This window comes from Ambystoma mexicanum, chromosome 11 (genome assembly GCF_040938575.1).
Source record: "Ambystoma mexicanum isolate Mex_15411 chromosome 11, UKY_AmexF1_1, whole genome shotgun sequence".
Classification (NCBI taxonomy): Eukaryota; Metazoa; Chordata; class Amphibia; order Caudata; family Ambystomatidae; genus Ambystoma; species Ambystoma mexicanum.
In genome coordinates, this window is record NC_090934.1 from 668,142,633 (window position 1) to 668,164,781 (window position 22,149).

Here is a 22,149-nt window from a genome sequence, read left to right on the forward strand (position 1 = left end):
GCTCAGATTAAACAGTGTCAAGAAGCAGCCCACAAAAAGTCTCAAGAGCTGCTGAGCACCAAGCAATTGGTAATGACTAAGTAGAAGCTATTTTTCCATTGCAATAAACACTGAAATGAAGTCATTTTGTCATATTGCAACAGCAAAATGTCATTGATCAAATGAAAGCTGACATTTAGACTTCTCATGACGAGTTGCAGAACCAGGTGACAGAGGTTTTGAGACTCCAGAACACTTATACACAGTGTATGGATGTCCAGAATAAGATACGGGGAAAATATTATGTCCAGTCTGTATATAAAATTGCCCTACTAGACAACATTGTGACACTGAAGCTGCACATTGTGGAATTAAAGCAATACAATAACAAAGTAATTCTTTTGAGTCTGAGATCTAATTTGATCAAATGAATCATCATTTTAGTGTCATAAAACATTAGAGGGATCAGCTCAAAACAAGAATGTAATGCTCTAATTCAAGAGAAACAGCTGCTGATTCAAAAAGTAAATTAGGCGCAAGAAAAGGGTGCTTTGAGCTTTGTCTCTTCCAAAGATCTAGCCGATGTAAAATATGATAATTTACACTAACCTGACCAATTGTAATTAATAGAGACTGTACTGAAGCAGACAGGCCAACACAATAGTCATTTGTAAAAGAAATGTTGCAGTGGCAAGAGAAAAATCATGAAAACTGTAGTGTAATTCAAACTTGCCAGCACAAGAACACATTTTTTCAATAAGAACTGCCAGCTTAAAAGGACTTGTTAACTTCAAACTAGCAAAACGCTGGAATGCAATTGGCCCGAATGTGTAATTGTGATAACAATTAGTCCTTTATAAGCAGAAAATGATTACTGAAATAGAAACATTTAAAATTATTCCAAGAAATAAGGGACCATAACATGGTCTTACAACCACACAGCAGGCAACCTCAAGAGACAAGTGTTTTGGATGGGGGAGCATCTCCCCTCCCAAATATTACAGGAAGTAGAGCAGACATAGAGGACATTTTTTGTTGTTACCAGCAAGAAGGTGTGGGGTGGGTGCCCCATTCTCCATGTCAGGAGGGGAGAGTACTGGAAATGAAAATACATCTGGATCTCGGGAAGAATATCAAAAAGAATTGAAAGGCCTAGAACTGCAGAAAATGATCCTGCAGATCAATCGTCTAGCCCACTTGGCTGAGATAGAAAGACAACATCTTCAGCCCAGAAAGGGATTTTGAAAGGTCTCTTCCAACTAGGAAGACTGAAAGGATTCTTCTAGGTCACCTAAGAGAAGAGACATTCTTAATGTTCAACCCTCATAGAAGAAACATACTATTATCTGACCTCTGAAAAAGAGAACCTGGGGAAATAACCTTGAGAAGTCCCCGAGAAAATGAAAAAGAGAGGAGCCGGTGTCCCCTGCATCTACAAACCATTCCAAAAACCTAACAGTATTGAGGGCCCAGATTACAACAGGGAATTGGGTTTCAGCAGTAGCTCTGACTCTGAGGGAGAATGTAGGAAGGGAAGATACCAAAAGATTTTCATCAAATACCCTGTAACACTAATAAAAGCCATCAAAGGTCTTATGACCGCTTATCACAGAAATGCTAAATATTCTGTGTGGGAACATCTACTGCAGTATGAACAAATGATATCCACATTTGGAATAAAGAGTGGCCTCAATAACATGGAGTATACAACATTGACATTCTCTCCTTCTTTGCAGGGCTGGAGGACAGAAACCACAACATAGGGTCTACTTATAAGGTGAACAATTTAAAACACTTTTCTATGCAAAGAAATCCACAAGAGACCCGGACAGCTACACACAATCTGCTGTGTGTTGTGAAGACTAACCTCCATGAGAATTTGCCTAAGAGTTGAAGAGTAAATGTACACATACTCTCTTCGGGTAAATACAAACAGTGGGGAGTTCATCACCACATTTTTTCACAATGGGGCAAAAAATATGGTCACCTAGTTAGTGAGGGACTTTGATGACTCGCAATGTCTCGAATGGGTGATTACACAAGCTACAAGGAATTGTGAAGTCCAAAAACCTGTAGGAAACAAAAACAACTTCAAAACTCCCAATCCTCTTACGACACCTACCGTAGTAACAATGGCAGAGGTGAAGAGAGCTTTTCTTTTGGATCTGGAGTCACAGGGGTCTAAAAATGCTTCTCCTACTACCAAACAGAATGACCTACAGAAGATTCCCTCTGCCCAGTCCAATCCAGTGATGCTTGACCTTTGTTTCAAAATACAGATCCATATGACACCCGTACATATATACGTTCATGGTACATGGGTTCTAGACACAACATTGGCTACAAATAACAATCCCCTGAAATGAGGGGAGGGGGAATCCAGTTCAAGGAATAGTGGCCTTAGGAAATCCTATGCAGAATTTCTTGACGGAAAGAAATTCAACCCACCCTCCAAACCTGAATTTCCAAAATACCTACCCTTTTAATCCAAAATTCCAAAAAAACTTCCCTACTTCTCCTTGTAGATTTTAGGCCAATATGGTCTTGAATCTCGGGAGTGTTAAACCAGTGATTTTCAACCATATCAGAGTTACCTGGCTAGGGGGGTAGTTACCATTCCAGGGAGCAACAGAGGCATTACCAAAGACCTCCCTGGTCAAGAAAGGTGAGAGAGAACATTGGACAGAAATGCGTGCCCAAAAGAAGCCTCAGACTGCCAGCATTTGCCTAAAGACCCCAACATTATGGTCAGGTGCCCTTTGGGTACAATGACAAGAGGCAAACAATCCCAATCACAGTGCAGTATTCTAGTGGAAAAAGAAAAGGTGGATATGGAGGAAAAGATATGCCAAGCCTTTGAGGAATCTTCCTTTCTGACCCTTAAAAAAACCTTGACTTTCATAAAGAAATGCAAGAAGCTAGAAGGCACAACTCTTAACTGTGAACTAGAACCGAAAGAACAGATACCATTTGTGAAATTCTAACAAATGAAACATAAAATAGTCACCATTGAGAGGGAGGAGAACCCAGAAAACAATGTATTCTCTTTCAGATATGGTGTGAGACCTACTAATGAAATTTGAGTAAAAAATAAGACCCTGAATGCAATTGGTAAAGAAGTGTGAATAAATCCCTGAAAATAAAGGACAATCTGATTAGAAACTATAGACAAAGAAAGTACAGAAACAGTATTGGTACCCTGTCTTCTGAAAAGCAAAGACCTTAAAGAGTCTGTGGAAAGGGGAGATACACCAACTCCACATTTTATCTCCAAATGTGTGTTTATTCCAACAGGTTCTCAAGCCAACTCTTGTGAACTTGATATCAAAGAAGGAAATAAGCATATGGTGGCGACCCAAAGTCAAGAAATGCAAAATATCAGGAAAATTGATGCTGTGTGTCCAATAGCTCACACTTTTTTTGTAGACTAGAATCTAAAGAAGGTACATTCTATGATCCTTTCCAGGCACAAGGTTAGTGTGATTTATCAACTGTGCTAAACACCGCTTCACAGGTGTCTTTGATTTGAAAACAAACATTTGACCAACTCACCTAGGAAGGGGAGAGTCATACAATTCTGCTCAATCCTCTTCTAGTAGAATTACAAAACTTTGATGGACAGGATATTTCTGTGAATTGGTTTGTGGATCTGCAAATCAACACTGGGTGACACCATCTAAAACTCCCAGTGATCGACATGGTTCCAGAGGGCACACCCCACATTGGGAAGTGATTTCCTTCACTTGCCACCCCTTTAGATTGATTGCTTGAACTTGCTTCTCTGGACCTAAACAAGTTGCCAAAGAAGCTGAAGAGGAGTACCAGCCATGTCAGCCTACATGTCATGTGTAACTTGATTGAACGATACCCCAACCAATTTGAATTTCATTTCCAGAATAATCGGGTTCTTGAGATCACCATTATCTCAGAGGGAGAACAGAGTGGTGAGGGGACCTCATGCCAACTCATGAAAATGATTCATCCTCACAATAACAAATGGTCTTCCACATTGGAAGGAGATGCATTTAAGTTGTACACCAATAAGGAACCCCAAAGAAATCCAAAGCTCTCCTGAAAAGAGTCGAGACATCTATATTCATAATTTGACCAACATCCAGGAAAAGCACAAACACACATTATTTCTCCATTCAGATAAATGGGGGAAATATCCTGTGTTCACCAGAGTCTGTCTAAACAATGGAAAAAGCTTTGTAAGTGAAGTATTCTTTTTGTGACTCCAAAAAGATCATACCATTCCCTCTTTTAATTTGACAAAGAAATGGGAAGTTGGTCCAGAAAAACAAAGTTCTAAACATATACTACCTGGCAGGGGTATACTAAAATTTCAATTGGTAATAAAACTATTGGCCACAGTTTTATAGTTTGTTCGAGATGTTACCTGGGTTGTGATATTGTTAATCGATTTGCAGTTAATTTAGATGTTATTAATAACAAATGTTTGTCCAAGACTGTCGTGTAACCCACTGGACTTTGACAATTTTGAGAAAGCATTTTTCAAGCAGTTGAAGTCCAGGCAAAAGAAGAGGTTGTTATCCCAGAACAGGGCCGACCATTGAATCATCTCAGTTTACTCCTATGCTTGCAGGCATACATCTAATCATTTAACAATACCCACAGATCCTGAAATGGCTCCCTGCTGTGCAAGACAATATAGTATGCCTGTGGTATCCATGGAATCACTCACAGAGATTAACAGAAATCTGGAATCTCATGGGATAATATGTCCTATCCATAGTAACAATCCATTATTGGGGATCCTAAAACCAAATGGACAATGCATACTTTGTGGCAACCCGAGAGAGTTCAATAAACACGTCCACATTTCAAGGTGGCCTCTTCCTTTATTGACCAAGGAATGGCCGAGATACAGGGATCAAAATTGTATTGAGCCCGGACCTGACAACCAGTTATTGGACCATATCTTTGAATATGGAAGATAAGTATAAGGTTAACTTTAGCTTTATGAGGCAACAATATACTTGGACTTATACGCACGTGGGATATATAAATTCAGGAAATGAGTTAAACATTTTCTCTCAAAAGAACATGCCTGTTTTGAATGAAATAGGAAAACGCTGGTCTGAAATTATCTTTCGAGAAAGCACCATGGTACAAAACCAGAGTTAACTTTCTGGGACATGCAATCACATCCAAGGGTCACAATACCCAGAAAAAGAAGGTCGGGTTACTACTTAAATTAAATAACCCGACAAGTCTTTGTGAGTTGGGATGCCTCCTGTGACTTAGCAATTATAATTGAAAATTAATTACGGATTAGGCTCAACCTTTTGTACACTTATTGAAAGGTGAAGCACAATCTGAGGCAATACAGCAATTAAAGGAAGGCTTATTATAAGATCCTTGTTTCGTTTACCCCATCATGAATTAGGGGTTTTATTAGAGACTTGTTTCTCAGACACTTGCTTGTCCACAGTGTTACATCAAAAATATTACAAGGTTAATAAAGTACTATCTTACATGAAAACAACATTATCCTCTGTGGAAGAAAAAGTCAATGAATGTGAGAAATACTCCTGAGAATGGTGTGGGATTTGAGAAACTACCACCCATTTATCCACTGGAACACATCATAACAGAGACCTCCAACCAACCATTACAATATCTCCAAAGTGATAGAATATGTGCTGGCAATGTCTCTAATTCAAGAATTACTTCTTGGGTTCTGTCAATGCAGGGTTTCCTGTAGAGGTCAGGTACAGCCAACATAAGAAGAGCCCAATAGCTCAAAGTTTGGCAGACCTACATGATTGTGTGGAAGAACATTGTCTAGAGGATGAAATTCCAATAACCACTGATATTCTGGAGGCTTACCCTTCATCCCCAAAATACATATATGGAGAAAACACATATAAGGGGATACTCAAAGTTTACGTGGATGGATAGTCTTACCATATTACTAAAGACGGGTAGAAATCATTGGTTGCTGGCTTTGGGAATGCATGGGGGAAGATCTTCCTGAACCCCCTGCTTGTTACAGAATAGGCACCTAAAATATTTAGGCGGCAGAGCTGTTGATAATATATGAAGCTGTACTTACTGCCAGAAACCACCAACTCACAGAACTGGTGATTATTACTGATTCTGATTATGTGCAAAATAGCTTTATGGAACACCTGATTAATTGGAATAAGAGAGGCATGCTTTGTGCATTAACCATGGTTGGTCCAGGCTATTGATGATCTGGTGACATCTACTGAAATTACCATCTTTTGGAAAAAGATAAAAGGTAATTCCAAGATAAAGGGTTTTAATAAAACTGGACATTTTGTAGATAACCATTTGGTCAATTCAGGAGCTCTGCAGTGGAACGTCAGACATATGGAACACCTCCTGGGAGAAAACCAAGTCACGCCTGTGACCAGATCACAAACTTGCAATGAAACTGAAATTTCAGATGCTCATTGGAGTAAAGATGCTATTGATACAGACTTCATCACTGCTCAAAAATAGGATCCCATCATTGGGAAATTCTCCAAATATTCACGCTCTGCACTCATTTTTCCTCTGACAGAATCAGATTATAAAGGAAAGAAAGACTGCCACGTTCTAATGAAATTTCAATAGATGTTCAAGATTCAAGATGGACTTTTTGTTGAGGAAAACCCAATCTGGGTATGACCTATGGGTGGAGCATACCTCATTCCAAAGTCCTATGTTAAACCTTGCCCATGACATGGCTACCGCCAGTCGTAGGAGGTTTCTAAAAACTCTAGAGATACTGTGAGAGGTTGATTACTGGCCACACATGGGCCAGGATCTCAATGAATATTTAAAGGGATGTCTCATGTGTGCTCAGTTCCAACTGAGTTCTCCCACACACAGATTTCCTCTACAGAAATGAGGAATGACTGTGCCATGATCTGATTTGCAAGTATACTTCATTGGATCAGTCACTCGTTCATTCAGAATAAACAAATTCATGTTGGTGATGATTGTCTCTTCACAAAGTGGATTTACTTCCTTCCTGCCCAAAATTATAAGACAGGTACATCTGCCACATTTATGATCAATCACATCTGTTCTCTCTTCGGTCTTCCTCAAAGGATTGAGTCTGACAGAGGTAGTCATTCTGCCAGTGAGGTGATGACAAAGATGTGGGAAATGTTAGGAGTGAAAAGAAAACTCCACATCACATATCATCCAGCATTGAGCGGGGTGTGGAGACTTAAAACAAAACAATTGTGAGTATCTTGAAGACATTTGTGGTTGATTCTGGTCCAAGTTGGGACTTTCGATTGCCACTTCTCTCGATGGCCCTCAGATCTACACCTTCTTCTGCTACTAAGCTATTTCCATTTGTATTATGACAGGATGAAAATGTTACTACCTCAACACCTAATTTGCCAAACTCCAGAGCAGATGTTGATAAATACCTCAACTACTCATGAATACATAATCACAGAAGAAAACTACAGCATGCTTTTGTAAATACCCAATGCAATCTAGAGATGTCTACTGAGGGGAGGAAGCCATATTATTATCTGAAAACATCAAAAGGCACGTACAAGTTAGGTGACATGGTCTATAGCTAACATTCAGAGTCACCAATACAAGGAAAACATGTTTACACTCTTTGTGAGGCCATTTTGAGATTGGCGGGACAGCTGCCACTTTGATGATCAACCACATTGTTTCTCATTTCGGTTTTCCTCAAAGGATTGAGTGTAACAGCGGTAGTCATTTTGCCAGTGGGGTAGTGACAAAGATGTTGGACATTTTAGGTCTGAAAAGAAAATGCCACATCGCCTACCGCCTAGCATCGAATGGAGGTGTGGAGAGATAAACAAAACTATTGTGAGTATCTTGATGAAGATTGTGGTTGATTCTAGACCAGGTTGGGAAATATGATTACTGTCTGTCCTGATGGCCCTCAGATATACACCTTCTTTATCACCAATTTTAAATAATGACTGGATGAAAAATAGTATTAACTCAATACTTGCTTTACCGAACTCACAAGCAGATGTTGATAAATGCCTCAAATGTTCATGAAAACACTGACACTTTGAGGAAGCATCTACAGCATGCTCTTGCATATGCCCAATGCAATCTGGAGCAGTCTGTTGGAGGGATGAGGATATACTACAACCTCAAAACAACAGAAAGGGAGCATGGGGTAGGGGTTAGGGTTTAATGCTATCATTTTCAAATGAAGCAAACAAAAGAGAAGGAGTATTCACCTTGTTGGCAAGGTGACTTTGAGATCATGGATAAGAATTATCCTTTCACCTATAAGATCTGCATTTAAAAAGGAGATCTGATTGAGAAAAAATGGGTGTATATCAATCAATTGAAAATCTGTCAATTTCGACCAGCTTTGTGAATGATTGAGGAGCCATCAAAAGTTGGGGGTGAAGAACATTCTGATGAATGAAACCTGGATAACAGAAAAAGGAAAGGAGTGAAAAGTAAAATTAACTAGTAAGTAGCACAATTAGAGTGCATGATAATGAAAATTGATGACCAAATGTAAAAAATATCATGATATGATGTATGTATTTTCTAAAAAAAAAAAAAAGAAAAGGACATGTGTCTCTATATGCTGCTAAATGAGCCTTTCTACCCCTATCTTTAGTTGTCTAAGTGGAGAATTATGTTCAAGGTCTGAGGGTGGGAAAGAACCCTCCCAGCAGAGTTGCATATGTGGGAAACAGTCTAGAAAAAGAAAACCTCTAAAGTTCCCCAAATGGAAGGTTATGGTGGAAGAAAGACTCATCCAAGGTTGAACAGAAAGAACCCAGAAGAAATGGCAAGGGGGTGGAATACGTAGGAGAAACTAGGGGAAACACAACTTTATATTTAAAAACATGCGCACAACATCTACAAAAGGACATGTGCGGAAATGTGTGATGTAAGCAGCCCATCCAACACAAGTGTAGATGTTCAAACTTATATGACAAAGCAAGGTTGCGCAGAGTCAATTGGGGAACTGCCCAATCTGAGATGAAAAGCATACCATTTCATATTAGTGGAAATGGGACTTGAATTGTGTATATTTTCCTTTCCAGGACTGATAATTCGCTTTATTTGAAGAAACATAACAAAATATTAATGATATAAATGTTGATAATAGTTTGATTGAAAATATGTTATAATGTTGTTCTATTTAAGGTGACAATTCCAATGGAGAAAGAAAATCCAGTGTATTTCTGAATCAAAAAGTAGCTTTCAGACCAGAAGGGAATATCACCAAGACGTTACATGATATGGGGATGCTTTCCCAGGAGAAATGTTTGAAGACTGGCCTTGGTGCTCAACTATAAAGGTTTAATACTGCGCCTGGACCTTTTGTTCTGGGAACAGGCCTTCTGCAGCAAATGGTACTCATTAACAACCCCATTTAACATTGAGACTACCCCAATGCATTAAACATGTTCAGAATAGATTCTGAGCAGTAGTCTCCCCTCAAATAATCTGACCGTCCCATCAGCTAGCTCTTCCAGTAGGAAGGCAAGTTATGTCGTGAAAAGATCTGGAGTCTGACTAAAGTGATAGAAAGTGTCTGTGATAACTTAAGGGGGCTGACTGGGTCACACATGTCCTTGCCAGCTGACTACTTCAAAGAACTTGCACCATGGCAACCAGCATTCTCAGCAGTCATAAATGGTCCAGATCTCAGAATGAACTAGCATTATATGACACCAGCTGCTCTGCTTCCAAGCAGTGGATGGTATGCCATTTCAGATTGAGAATCAGCTCATTAAATGTAAGAGAAAAATGCACAATGTGAAATTTAGATATAAAATCCTTTTTTATTGCAACTTGTGAACGAAATGTCATAGAAAACACTTTCTTTTAAAAACATTTCAAGGTGAAAATCTCTATCAACTGAATGTAGAACCATATTTTGTAATGCTTATTTCATTATGTAAATTAGGTGAATGTGGATATGTTTGCACAGAAACAGTGAACACTGGTGATTCATATATCCTAGTGAACAAGCCAGTGAGCCTGTTATTCTGATCTGGGAATGGAATTCAGGGACGTCATTTCACCAAAATGCCAGGGGTAGCGGAAGTGATATCACACGACCCTTGACCCCTGATGATATCACAGGAAGTGATGTCATTTGACCCCACCCCAAAGTGATATCATGGGAAGCGATGGAACACGACCTTTCACCCATTGACAAAACAGGAAGTGGCATCACATAGCATTGTACATTATGAAAAATATGGTTACGATATCACTGTAATTTGATGTACATTTCATAAAAGAATGGATCACCCTATGTATCGTTAAGCTCAGTGTGTATAGGCCATATTACCAAATGACTGTGAATGCAAGCAGACGTCCATGACCAAATGATAATGATGTGTTATTATATAGCACTTACGCTTAAGCGCTTTATATAGAAAAAATATACACCCAATATCATCCAACCTGTGTTGTTACTCATTTATCGACCTCGGAAGGATGAAAGGCTGAGGCGTTTAAGAACAGACTAAATCAGTGACTCACCCCCTGAAGTGTGCCTGAAATAAACCTTTAATGAGTCTAGCAATTATTGTATAGAATTCCAGAAAGACGCATTGTTTGGTATTCCTATTCTTTCTTATTTAGGGTCAGTGTTGAAAGTGTTAGACTTGTGGCACTCCTGTTCTTATTTTTCTTATTTTTTTTAAGGGGCCTAAACAAGAAAGACAGCCACTCCAGAAGTAAAGAGCCATATAGTGCTGGCCACAGCCTAGGAGCTTGCAATACAAAAAAAAATGTAAACGTTTTTTTTAAAGTTTTTTTTTTTTTAGAGGTTGCAAGGGAGACCACAGAGGTCACAAGGGAGACCTCAGAGACCTCTGGCGACCCCTACATGACGTCCATGATGGCATGTGTGTGTAAAAGTATCACAGAGCGGAATAATACAATGGGCCTCATTAGAAGGTTGGAGGTAACAATGCCGCTTTTAGCGGCATGATTGCCTCCATACCGCAATCCGGGCCCGGGTTCCTCGAATGAGGAATTACCGGGCCATCGCAACCTTGGTGGACCCGGTAATTCCCCGTCCGAGGAACCCGGACCCGGTCCATCCCCATTCCCATTCGAGCCCCCATAGGGCTCAATGGGAATGGGGATGGAGCAAACAACGGGCCCGTTAATGACGGGCCCGTTGTTAGCTCCCTGGTCCCCTCGCAGGACCCGGTAAGGACGCCTGGTTTTTCCAGGCCCCCATTGCGGGTCCCACGAGGAGACCTCGTAATAGGGTGGAATGGGTTTACCGGCACCTTTACCGGAGCGGGTAAACCCATTCCGCCAACCTTATAGCGAGGGCCAATGTGTTACACACTCACCATAGGTTGAGTCGAGATGCAAATTGCATTGTTTGATTTGCCTAAGTAATAGTAATCTGATGAGCCGATTAGTAACATGATTACATGTGAAGAATATGCATTAGAAAATTGGAATAGTTTAATGTAGAAATCTCCAAGATGACATCACATCAAATGGTGGGAAACTGGATTTTGAAGTTACTCCCATCAGACTGCCCTCTTCATTAATATGTTGCATGAGCAGGGAGAGGATGGTTAAGTGTGATGAAAACTGTAGAACACTGTCCAATCACATACAATGACCTATTAGATTATAGCAATTATACACGTGTTGGATAGGAGTGGTTTCTGATCTATAAATGTCCTAACTCTAGGATTGTGGAAACTCATGTGCTCACTCACTAACCGGTAGTGAATGAATGGCATACTGAAAGAAGGAGAGTAAGGAGATTTGCACAAAAAAAAGGAAAATCGAATAGACTGCTTTCCTTTGATCCTATTTTGCATTATAACAGAATACTGCAAGAATGGCATGCCTGGAGTTAAAGTCCCAGGCCTTTTTCAGTGAAAAAGACACATGTTGTGCCATATTGTTTCTAATAGGGGAGAGTTGAACCCGTCTTTAAGAGGGTGGGATGTAGAATCCTGTGGATCCCCCTCTAAACCCTGCCTGAAGTCTACTCCCAGGGGACCATGAGATGGCAGATGCTTCCTGATCTCAATCCTGGGGGTTGTGTACTGTGGGAGGATCACCTGGGTGGTGAAAAGGCCGATGGAGATGGGGGATACCACAGGATGAGACACAGTGCTTGTCGTGGGGGAAAAAATAATGTATCCCAAACTAACTAAGAGGATGAATTGGGTTATTGCCATTTTAATATATCTCAGCCTCGTACTATGTGTAGAAAGGTAACATCTGGAGAAGAGCAGTAGAAAGAAGCTGGAGTAGAAGCTGGAAGGTCAGTAGTAGCAGAAATGGAAGGAGCAGAGCACATGTCTGGCATTTCACAAATAAGTGTGACCACAGAAGGGACGCCAGAGCAGAGGAAGGGCAGATTCCACCTGCAGGCTCAGAGTTGTTCCTGTGCTCACAAACCCTGTTTGGCTGTGGCAGCATTGGAAGATACTGGAGGAAACAGGCAGTCTTTCCATGAGCGCCTAATTGCTGTGAATGCAGAGCTGAAGTTGTGCATCCATACAAGACCCGTGTGCAGAAGCAAGCCAAGGGGATTTGGAGAGGGGATGTCTCTCCTTTGATAAGGCTGGATCAGAGACATCCATGCAATAGTGGGGTGTGGATCCGAAGAGTGTCTGCAGCAGTAGCAGTTGAAGAAACCAAGCCAGGAAGTAGAAGCAGCCAGCAGTTGCAGTGATTGTGGAGTCAGAAAAGTGAATCACTGTACTCTAGCAAGATGAACGTGTTCGTAGAAGTGAAAAGTTACATTAACACAGGAAATTTAACACACAATGAAATTCTCGCAGTTGAAATACCTGCGTGTTGTAAAAACCTTTTTGTTTCCCATTGTTAAGCATAACTCAATGCCGAGTGGCCATGTGATTCATGGTAACACGGAGAATGCTGCTATTAGAGCTACTGAACTTAATTGACTCTCCTGAAGCTTTACAAGCACTGTTTTCGCATCTTGAGAAGTTGTGTGTTAGACATTGTTTCCCGAGTACCTTGGAAGCTAGAAGCTGACCGAAAGGTGGGAATGCATAACTTTGAAGTGGCAGTTTAAAGGTAAAATGAAATTGTGTGTACCTAATTTCATTTTTATTGGAAACTGATCTCTTGTAACATCCTGAACAATGAAGCAGAAGTTATGAAAGCAGTAGAAGCTGAGCAGAGAACAAGTACAGACCAAGTCAATAGCCCAACCCCTATCACAGCATTTTACAGCTCATCTAATAACTGAACAATATTGTTTAAGAGTCACTGAAGCAGTGTTACCTCAGAGACTTCCAATAGTAGGGTGACAAAGGTTATCCAAGGGTAAGAAGAGTGGCACTACTACCTTGGAATAACCACGCAAGAACAGTATCATTAAAGCTGGGGAAGGGCACCGGATACTTGTTCAAAATAACTGTAGTTGTTAACTACAAGGCGGAGAGAAAGGCAAAGAGGCTGCCCTTTCTTGTGACACTAGAGAGAAGAGTGCCTTGCTACCCTGTAGAGGTCAAAGAAGTCTTGTTGAAGTTACCTAAATATTTTAAAGTTGTAGCAGAAGCAGTATAATTACGGTTGGTAGCTACAAGGCAGAAGGAAAGGCAAAGAGGCTGCCCTCTCTTACCTCATGAGAGAGAAGAGTACCTTGCCAACCTGTGGAGGTCGAAGAAGTCTTGTGGAAGTTGCCTAACCTGATAAATTGCAGTAGCAGCAGAACTGTGGTCTCAAATACAATTGTCAGCGCTGTACTATTTAAATGTAGCAGAAGTCAAAAGTCAACTGTGGGGTAAGGGAGCCTGCTCTCACAGTTATGTCAAGAGAGTTGCTGGCGAGAGAGTAATTCCTAAGTAGAAGCATCCTGAGAAAACTGTATAGAGCATATGCCGCAGAAGTTGCAAACAGAAGCATTGTTATGCAGAAGTGGTACTTTTTCAACATTGTTAATCTTTTCCTGGAGAGAGAAAAATCAGGAATCCCATTGGTACTATTGTTTTCTTTGTGGAACCTGGAAAGGTTAATCTTTTCATCAAGCGAAGAACTGATACCAGTGGATTTGTATTTGTGTGAACTTTTGTTTCTTTGGAACTTTTCAAGCCTTTTCATTTCCTTGGAAGAACTGACTTTCAGATTTTTCTGGGGGAGCAAGATTTGCCCAGAACAAGCAGAAGTCATCCAAGACATTGGGCCTCATTACGAGGTTGGAGGTAGCCATGGTGCTGTTAGCACCATGGCTGCCTCCAAACCGGGCTCCAATACCTGGTTCCTTCATTGGGGAATTACCGGGTCATTCCAACATTGGAGGACCCGGTAATTCCTCCTTGAAGGAACCATTCCCCATTCCCATTTGAGCCCCCATACGGCTCAATGGGAATGTGGAGGGAGGTAATAACGGGCGCATTACGAATGGCCTGTTATTAGCGCCCTCTTCCCCTTCCCGGGACCCGGAAAAGATGTCTGGTTTTACCAGATGACTGTTCCGAGTCCCGCAAAGGAAACCTCATAATCGGCGCTCCCGTAATGAAGGGTGCCGGTCCTGTACTGGCACCCTTCATTACATGAGCACCAGGGTCGTAACTTTTAATTTATGTTGTTTCCATGATTATTTAAATGTTAATGTTGTTTAGTGTGAGGATTAGTATTGTGAAGGTTAGGAGGTGTTCCCTTGGATCCTAGACTAGGTAGGGAATCTCCTGGAAGAGTAGGTGCAGTTAGGAACACAGTCTTAAGTCTCACATTGGTGACGCCTCAGAGTTGTCACTTGCCTTGGAGACAGCCAAACATTCTCATGTAAATATAATTTCAAGTGAAATACCATTTAGAGTGGAAACATACTCCAAATATAAATATAATTATATACTACCAGCCTGGTATTTGTAAATACTGAAGATTGGGGGTGTGCCATTTGACTGTAGATCCTGAGAAGTCAAGTAATGTTTCAGAAGTGTCTGAGCTTCTGAAATTATATATTTGATGGAATAGGTCCAGTGGTGTCTCCTCATAGATATCCTGTCATCTTCTCTGTCTAATGGTCAATCACAGAAGAAGTATTCTAAGAGACAAAAGTATATCTCAATGCATGCATACATACAAAGATAATTGAAGTAATGTCATTGTTATATCACCAAACATAGTCATGTTAGCAGTGCTAAATCGTACAAGAAAAGGTAGGAAATGGTCATTAACCTTTACCTATTTTCCAGCCTTTAAGTTGCCCATTGAAAATGAGAATGTTACACTTTTAGTGAGAAGCGATTGGGTGATTGGACACTGCTAAATTTCATTCTTAGAGTAATACATTTGCTTTGATCTGTTGTCCTGTTGCCAACAATACTTACTTGCACTTTGAGGTATAGCAATAATTGTAGAATAATGGACCCTGGGTTATATAACCCAGGAGGTTGGAAGGACCCAGAGAGAAGAAACACTTAATTTGATGTACATACAGACGTTGTGAGAAGTTCATGTATAAAAAGATCAAAGATTGTTAAGAAAAATGTTTTTTGAATTGTATTATGATTATGAATAAGAGAATGTGTTAGGGCCTCATTACGACCTCGGCGGTAGCCATGCCACTATTGGCGGCATGGCTGCCGCTGAAATCGCCTCTGGGTCCGGGTTCCCAGAATGAGGAATTACTGGGCAATTCGGAGTTTGGAGGGCCAGGTAATTCCCCCCTCCAAGGACCCAGACCCGGACCTTCCCCATTCCCATTCAGCTCCTATAGGGCTGAATGGGAATGGGAGAGGGAGCAAACAACGGGCCGATTATGAGTTGGCCTGTTGTTTGCTCCCTCTTCCCCTCGCGGGACCCGGTAAGCATGCCTGGTTTTACCAGGTGTGCTTACCGTGTCCCGCGAGGGGACCTCGTAATGTGGCGGAATGGGTTTAACGGGTCCACATCCTTTTGCGGCACCCGTTAACCCCTTCCGCCAGGGTCGTAATGAGGCCCTTAGATTCCTTCCCACTTCCTGGGTTATATAATCTTCCTGGGTTATATAATCTAGGATGCATTACCCTACAAATGTACACGTTTACACAATGATGCAATAGAAACACCATTGACGGGAATCTAGAGAGCAGGCATTTTAAAAGGAGTCTTCTCTTTACGGGTGGAGTGGATGGAAAGAATGAAATGGATGGAGAGGATGGAACTGATGGAGTGGATGGAACCGATGGAGTGGATAGAACCGATGGAGTGGATGGAACTGATGAAGTGGATGGAACGCCTAACCACCATATCACCCTACCACGATTACTCTCTCCTATACACCAACTCTCAACTAGAACACAGCAATACTATGACCTATTCGGTATAGCTGTTCTCATACTAACACTAGCCACATGCTCCTCATCATCCTAATTAAACACAACAAGCTAGCACACACCGCTAGCTTAAGCGTCTCCTTAGGCCTAACACAGCCACACATCAGTCTGGGTGTCATCCCTCCAGAATGAACACATATACCTGACCTCCCAACCACCACACCTACCGCTAAGAAGCAGCTATCATGCAACTGCCACACCGGCTGCACACATATCTGGTGCACACACGCACCTTATGACTCTTTCTCTCTCTATTGACTTGAACTACAGTTAGTTCCCGAGGGCGCTCAACCTACCAGCGCTTTGAGATCATACCAATGATACATAAGGCGCTATATAAATGCCAAATAACATAACATAACATTATCATCAAATACGTTTATTCAGATAAAATCTATTAAATATTATACAGATTAAAATAGCAGCAATGCTTCAACAAACAATTTTTACATTAAAATAATACCATCATAATTACAATTATACAGTTACTAAAACATTACTATTCATACCATCAGTGCCAGTGTCCAGCCCTAAACACCGTTTCCTGGCACCCCACGCCTTCCTTAGATAATATAGAAGTGCCCAGGCAACAAAGACTGGCACTACGCGTAGTAAGGTTTAAAAAGGTTTAATCTGGCCCACACTGTGTGAATTTCTCCCTTCTCAGTATCAGGAACATTTTTCGCCTTCTCAGTTGCATATAATACAGGCAAAGCAATACAAAAAGCACAAGACGTTCGACAGCCAAACTACAGCAAGGACATTTTAAATCCTGCCCATGATCCTGCCACTTTGCTGTATTGGCTCTTTACAGCAACAGATCAAAACGGGCTCTCGTCACAACCCAGCGATCTATTGGATTGTTACTATGGGCCAAATAAATCTGTATTGAATTCACCTTGGTCATCACAGCATGTTTGCGATTTGAAACCAAAGAGAGCCCCACAGTTTCCCGTCCCTCCTGTATCAAGGCACACAAGCTCTTCGTATGGGCATTCCTCTCCCTTCGGCCCAGTAAATGACTTTGTTGGTAAACACTAGAGGCATTAAGTTGGGTCACACATAGAGAAATGGATTTTAACCACGGCATCCTTCTCCAGAATTTCTTACACCTCAGGGCTTGATTCATTCCTTGTGTTACAAATGCTCTTGGACTGGACCAAATGCTCAGCCAATGTAACAAAAGAGCCTGATGCCACTCATCTGTCAGATGTTTCGCTCCAAGTCTGGCATGGACCGCAAAATTCAGGGCTGAGCACGGCAGGCCCAATCATTTTTTAAGAAACTTATTTTCTAGGCTCTGTAGTGATGAGACATTTTCATGGCTCCAAAGCGAGGCCCCATAGTTAGTAACTGTCGCCCTGGTTTCTGCATTGTACACTTTCATAGCCAAGTCAAATGGGTGACCCTGGCATACTTGCATAAAACTATATACCCCCCAAAAGAGCCTGGTTCAGTCTAATCTCTGTTTATTGATGTGTGCTGCCCCCTCCAATTTTCTGCACACCAAATTCACAAATAATCAAATTCTTTGACTTGTGGAATTACAGCCCCATTGTTGTACATCTTGTTCATTCCTAAATTCCATTTCCGCCTGTCCGCACAGACTATTACAGCAGACTTCAATGTATTATTAGGTCCACAGAAGTCATAAAGTCTGTGTAGGCATTAGTACATGTTTGCAGGGCTTTCAGTGTATGTGCGATGATTACTGTATTGCCCGCATATGTTAACAATGGGAAAGGTTTATTATCAACATGGGGTAATCTGAATTAGTATCTACAAAGGCCTTATATAGACCATTATGTACAGGGTGAACAGAACCGGTGCCAGGGCACAGCCCTGCCCCGCTCCTGTGCTGACTTCAAAGTTTCCCGTACACTCTCCCTATTCCCCTAATCAAACACAAGTCTTAGTATCTTCATGTATCAATTGCAAGACCCACACTATCCCTGCTGGACATCCCCGGACTCAAACACTGCCCAGAGTTTACCTCTATTCACCTTATCAAAGGCAGTGCGTAGGTCCATGAACGTCATAAATCGGTTCACCCTTCAGAAAAACAGACTGTGCCCCCACCAAATATAAATTCAGTGCCAGATGGAAAGTTCCCACACCAGGCCTAAACCCATATTGAACATCTGTAAGCACAGAGTGCAGAGAGATCCACTCCTCAATAAGATCCAGTAAAATACGTTCAAAAATCTTGAATGACATAGCCAAGAGGGATATGGGTCTATAGGTCAAAGGACTCTAGTGATCACCCTTCTTAAAGATCAGAGAAATATTAGCATTTTTACAGGACCGCGGAAAAAACCCTGATTGAAAAGATACATTAAAAAAGTTAGTCAATAGAGGTGCCGTTAGTTTCAGCGCCACCTTATACAGATCTGTGGGGACCGCGTCTGTGCCTGGGGCACGATATCTCACTTGGGCATCGATCGCAGTCTCTTCTTTTAGGGAAAAATGCTCCATTGAGCTAGGCACCTCAGAAGTAATCTTATTAGCCTTGCCTGTATACAGAGATGAGAAATGATCCACCGAGTCCCTTGATTCCACATGCATCTCCTTCAGACTTTTCTTATTTCTGTTCAGAGGCCCACTTGCAACAAAGTGCCAACATCTTTTAAAATCTTTTGTGGAGACAGCTACATGCAAGTCTTCCCATGTTTGATTTTCCAGGGACTCTATCCTTGCATTTAAGGCCAATTTATACCCTGCCCCGGTCCTATCACTTTCCCCCCTGCAACTCTCTGGTGCCTTCATTACCATCAGCATATTCCTCTTTGCTGCTCGGCATTCTTCATTAGACCAACTTTTCTCCCTACCTCTATTCTGTTTGGAATCATACTGCAAGGTATTGGTTAAGTACCCTATCAATTCCCCAAACAATTCCACCACCATCTCGGGATTTGGTATCATCCAACACGTGAAGGATCAAATGTAGATTAGTGGACACCACATTCTGTTGTAGACACAGAGGGTCGTACTTGGCCCATTTCATTCTTCTTTTACAGAGTGGGTTAATCCCGCACAGGTCCAAATGAGGAAAAGACAGATATAGTTGGCTGGATGCATTTGCAGTGTAAACTTAGCATCAACAGGAAATGATTGCTACAAACCTCCTTAGTCACCTCAAATTCCTTTATTAGGTGCCAGTGGTCAACGTGTATGAGAAGGTAATCAATTGTGGATGATCCATGGGTGTTTCTAAAGTCATTGACCCTGGCACATCAGGTACAACTCGTACATTTAGAGATCGTATTTCCCACTCCAGCTGCCACAACCCAACTTGTAGACCTCTTGAGCAAAGCTTTTTATAAAACAAATTTGCCTGCGGGATGCCATATGCAGCATCCTCATAGTGATCATGCAAACCCCCGGAATCCCGTTGCCCAGTTTGATATTAACATCTCCTTCCATTACCAGCACTGCTTGTCAATCTAGTTTGTCCAGTATTGTGCCTTCCACCAAATCTTTCAGCATCCCTAGCACGTTCAATTAAGAGATGTGTGGACTATTGTCAAAATTCATGATCAATAAGTGATCAGCTGACTTGGGGGCCATTCTAATATACTGTATACACTTTGTACCCCCCTTTATCACATTAATGTCATAGGTCAAGATGCCCTTATCAAAACTGACAATCCGCCATAGCATGAACCACATTTGTTTTTGTTAGCTAACACTGAAAAAAGACACAAAGCGATCCATAACCAGCTCTTCAGTGGCCGATGTTTCCTGTAGTAAAATTACATCTTGTTTTTTCAAATATGGCAATGTGTCAGCATACCCAAATTTGGTGCTCGCACCTGCGATGTTCCATGTAAGAATGGCAACAAAATGATCTGCCATAGGGCCAGTTTGTGGAATTTCAAAATGATTTACCACCAGATCTAATACCACTGCTACTTCGCTAATGATCTCTGGAGAAGCAATCTCCAATCATTTTATTTCCTCAATGGCAGATAGAGCTTAGAACCGGTTAGATGTAATAACTGTTCCCTTACCCTTTATTTGTTACTGACCCTTGGTGGAGACCCTTAGGTTGTCCAATCACTTATCCCGTTCACTAATACTATCCACAGTCCTAGCTCTCTCTCTGGCTCTCTTCAAATGTACAGGAGGACCATCTGCCTACTGATAAAAAGTAAAAGGACACAGGTGGGACAAATTGACTCTCCTTATTGTGGTAATCCCCACAATGATCACTGGGGTTCAGTGCATTCAACAAATAGGTTAAAGCGGCTAGAGTAGAAAGCGTGACGATCACACAGTTCCTCTTAACGGTTTTTTCCATTTTTGCCAACCAATGCGATGTGTCTGCCCATTACAACGGACCCGGGGTTAATTTTAGGCCCAACCAAGTGGGTATTTATCTAATGGCTCCCTTTATTAATTAGTGAGATAGGTGTTTCTTCTGACTGATCTACCGATCAGAGGTGGGACATCTGGAACTAACCCAACCATTGGTGTTGCAGCTGGCTGGAGATCAATAACTAGCTGACTTCGTTCTCCTGCTCTCTTCCTTGCATTTTGGACAGTGGTCTGATCCAAAGCTCTGCAATAGCACCAATCAGCTTTAGCACACAGCACCTTTATGGGCTATGTGTTCATTTCCTCCCCTTTTTGCACTATTGTGGGCTCGAGCCCTCTGGATGTACCTAATATAATGGGGCCACCGCCCGGGGTGGCTTGTTTTAGCTCAAGTAGGTCCTTCTTTATCCCCATGACAATATCATCTAAAATCACAAAGGAGGTACTACGTTTTTTTTTTTTTAATTGAATGTATTCCACCAATCAGTGGCCTCAATTTACTATCTAGAAATTCCTCCAATAACTTTACATCACTGGATGCTGAAGTGGAGCTAATATTCACATGTATACCTTAAGAATCATCAATGTCTTCTCGCACCTCTATAATTCCCATCTGTGGCTGGCCAGTTTATTTAGTAAGTGGGCCTAGTGGAGCATTAATGGACTCTCGCGCACCCATTCCCGGTGACTGTCCCCTATCTGTCAACCCCCAGTGCTCACTATTAATCAATGTGTACGGAACTATCGCTGCTTCTGAAACAAGACTAGCCAACCTCCCCGTCCCCCCCACACTACTAGAACATGCTTCTATTGCCCTCTGCGTATTCAAAATGCGCTCCTCTATCTTACCCCCCAACTGTTTTGAATAGGCATTCAGCGTTGTTTGGGAGCTTATAGTTGTATTTAACAGCCTCCCACTTTTCTTGCTATTCTGGGCAGTCTTGCTCTTTTTATTTTTCCTTTCAGTGAGCTGGGTGTCTTTCACCTTTTCTCTGCCTGGGCACAGTCTCAAGAACAGCAAATGTATTTAAATAATAAAACCACACCTAAAAGTGAAAGTCAAAATCAGAATAAAGTGAACAAATAAAGCATAAACATAAAACCTTGAGGCAGCTAATAAATGCTAAAATGTAGTAACAGATCCACAATGCATATCCACAGTACATAACCACAATGTATAAAATTGCTAGATTATGCAAATGCAGCAAAACAAATAATAATGTAAAACCGTCAGCCTGCTTCTTGGTTACTTGCAAAAATCCATGCCCATTCCATTAAGTATAAAACCAATTATCTACTCACAAGTAAAGTCACTGTGCAAATCCCTTATTCTGGGTCAAAACCCTGTGCAAATATGCAAGTGCAAGAATACAGGTGCAAAACAACACAACAAGTGCTAATACTAAATGTAAAGAGGAGCAATTGTGGGGTCGTTATCTTATGTCTATTTAAGTCTTTAAATCAGCACAATTGTAATGACGTTAGAATCCTTGAGCAAAATATCAAAATGTTCTTGTTATGCGAGGTACCAGAAAAAAAGAGAAGTAAAACGCTG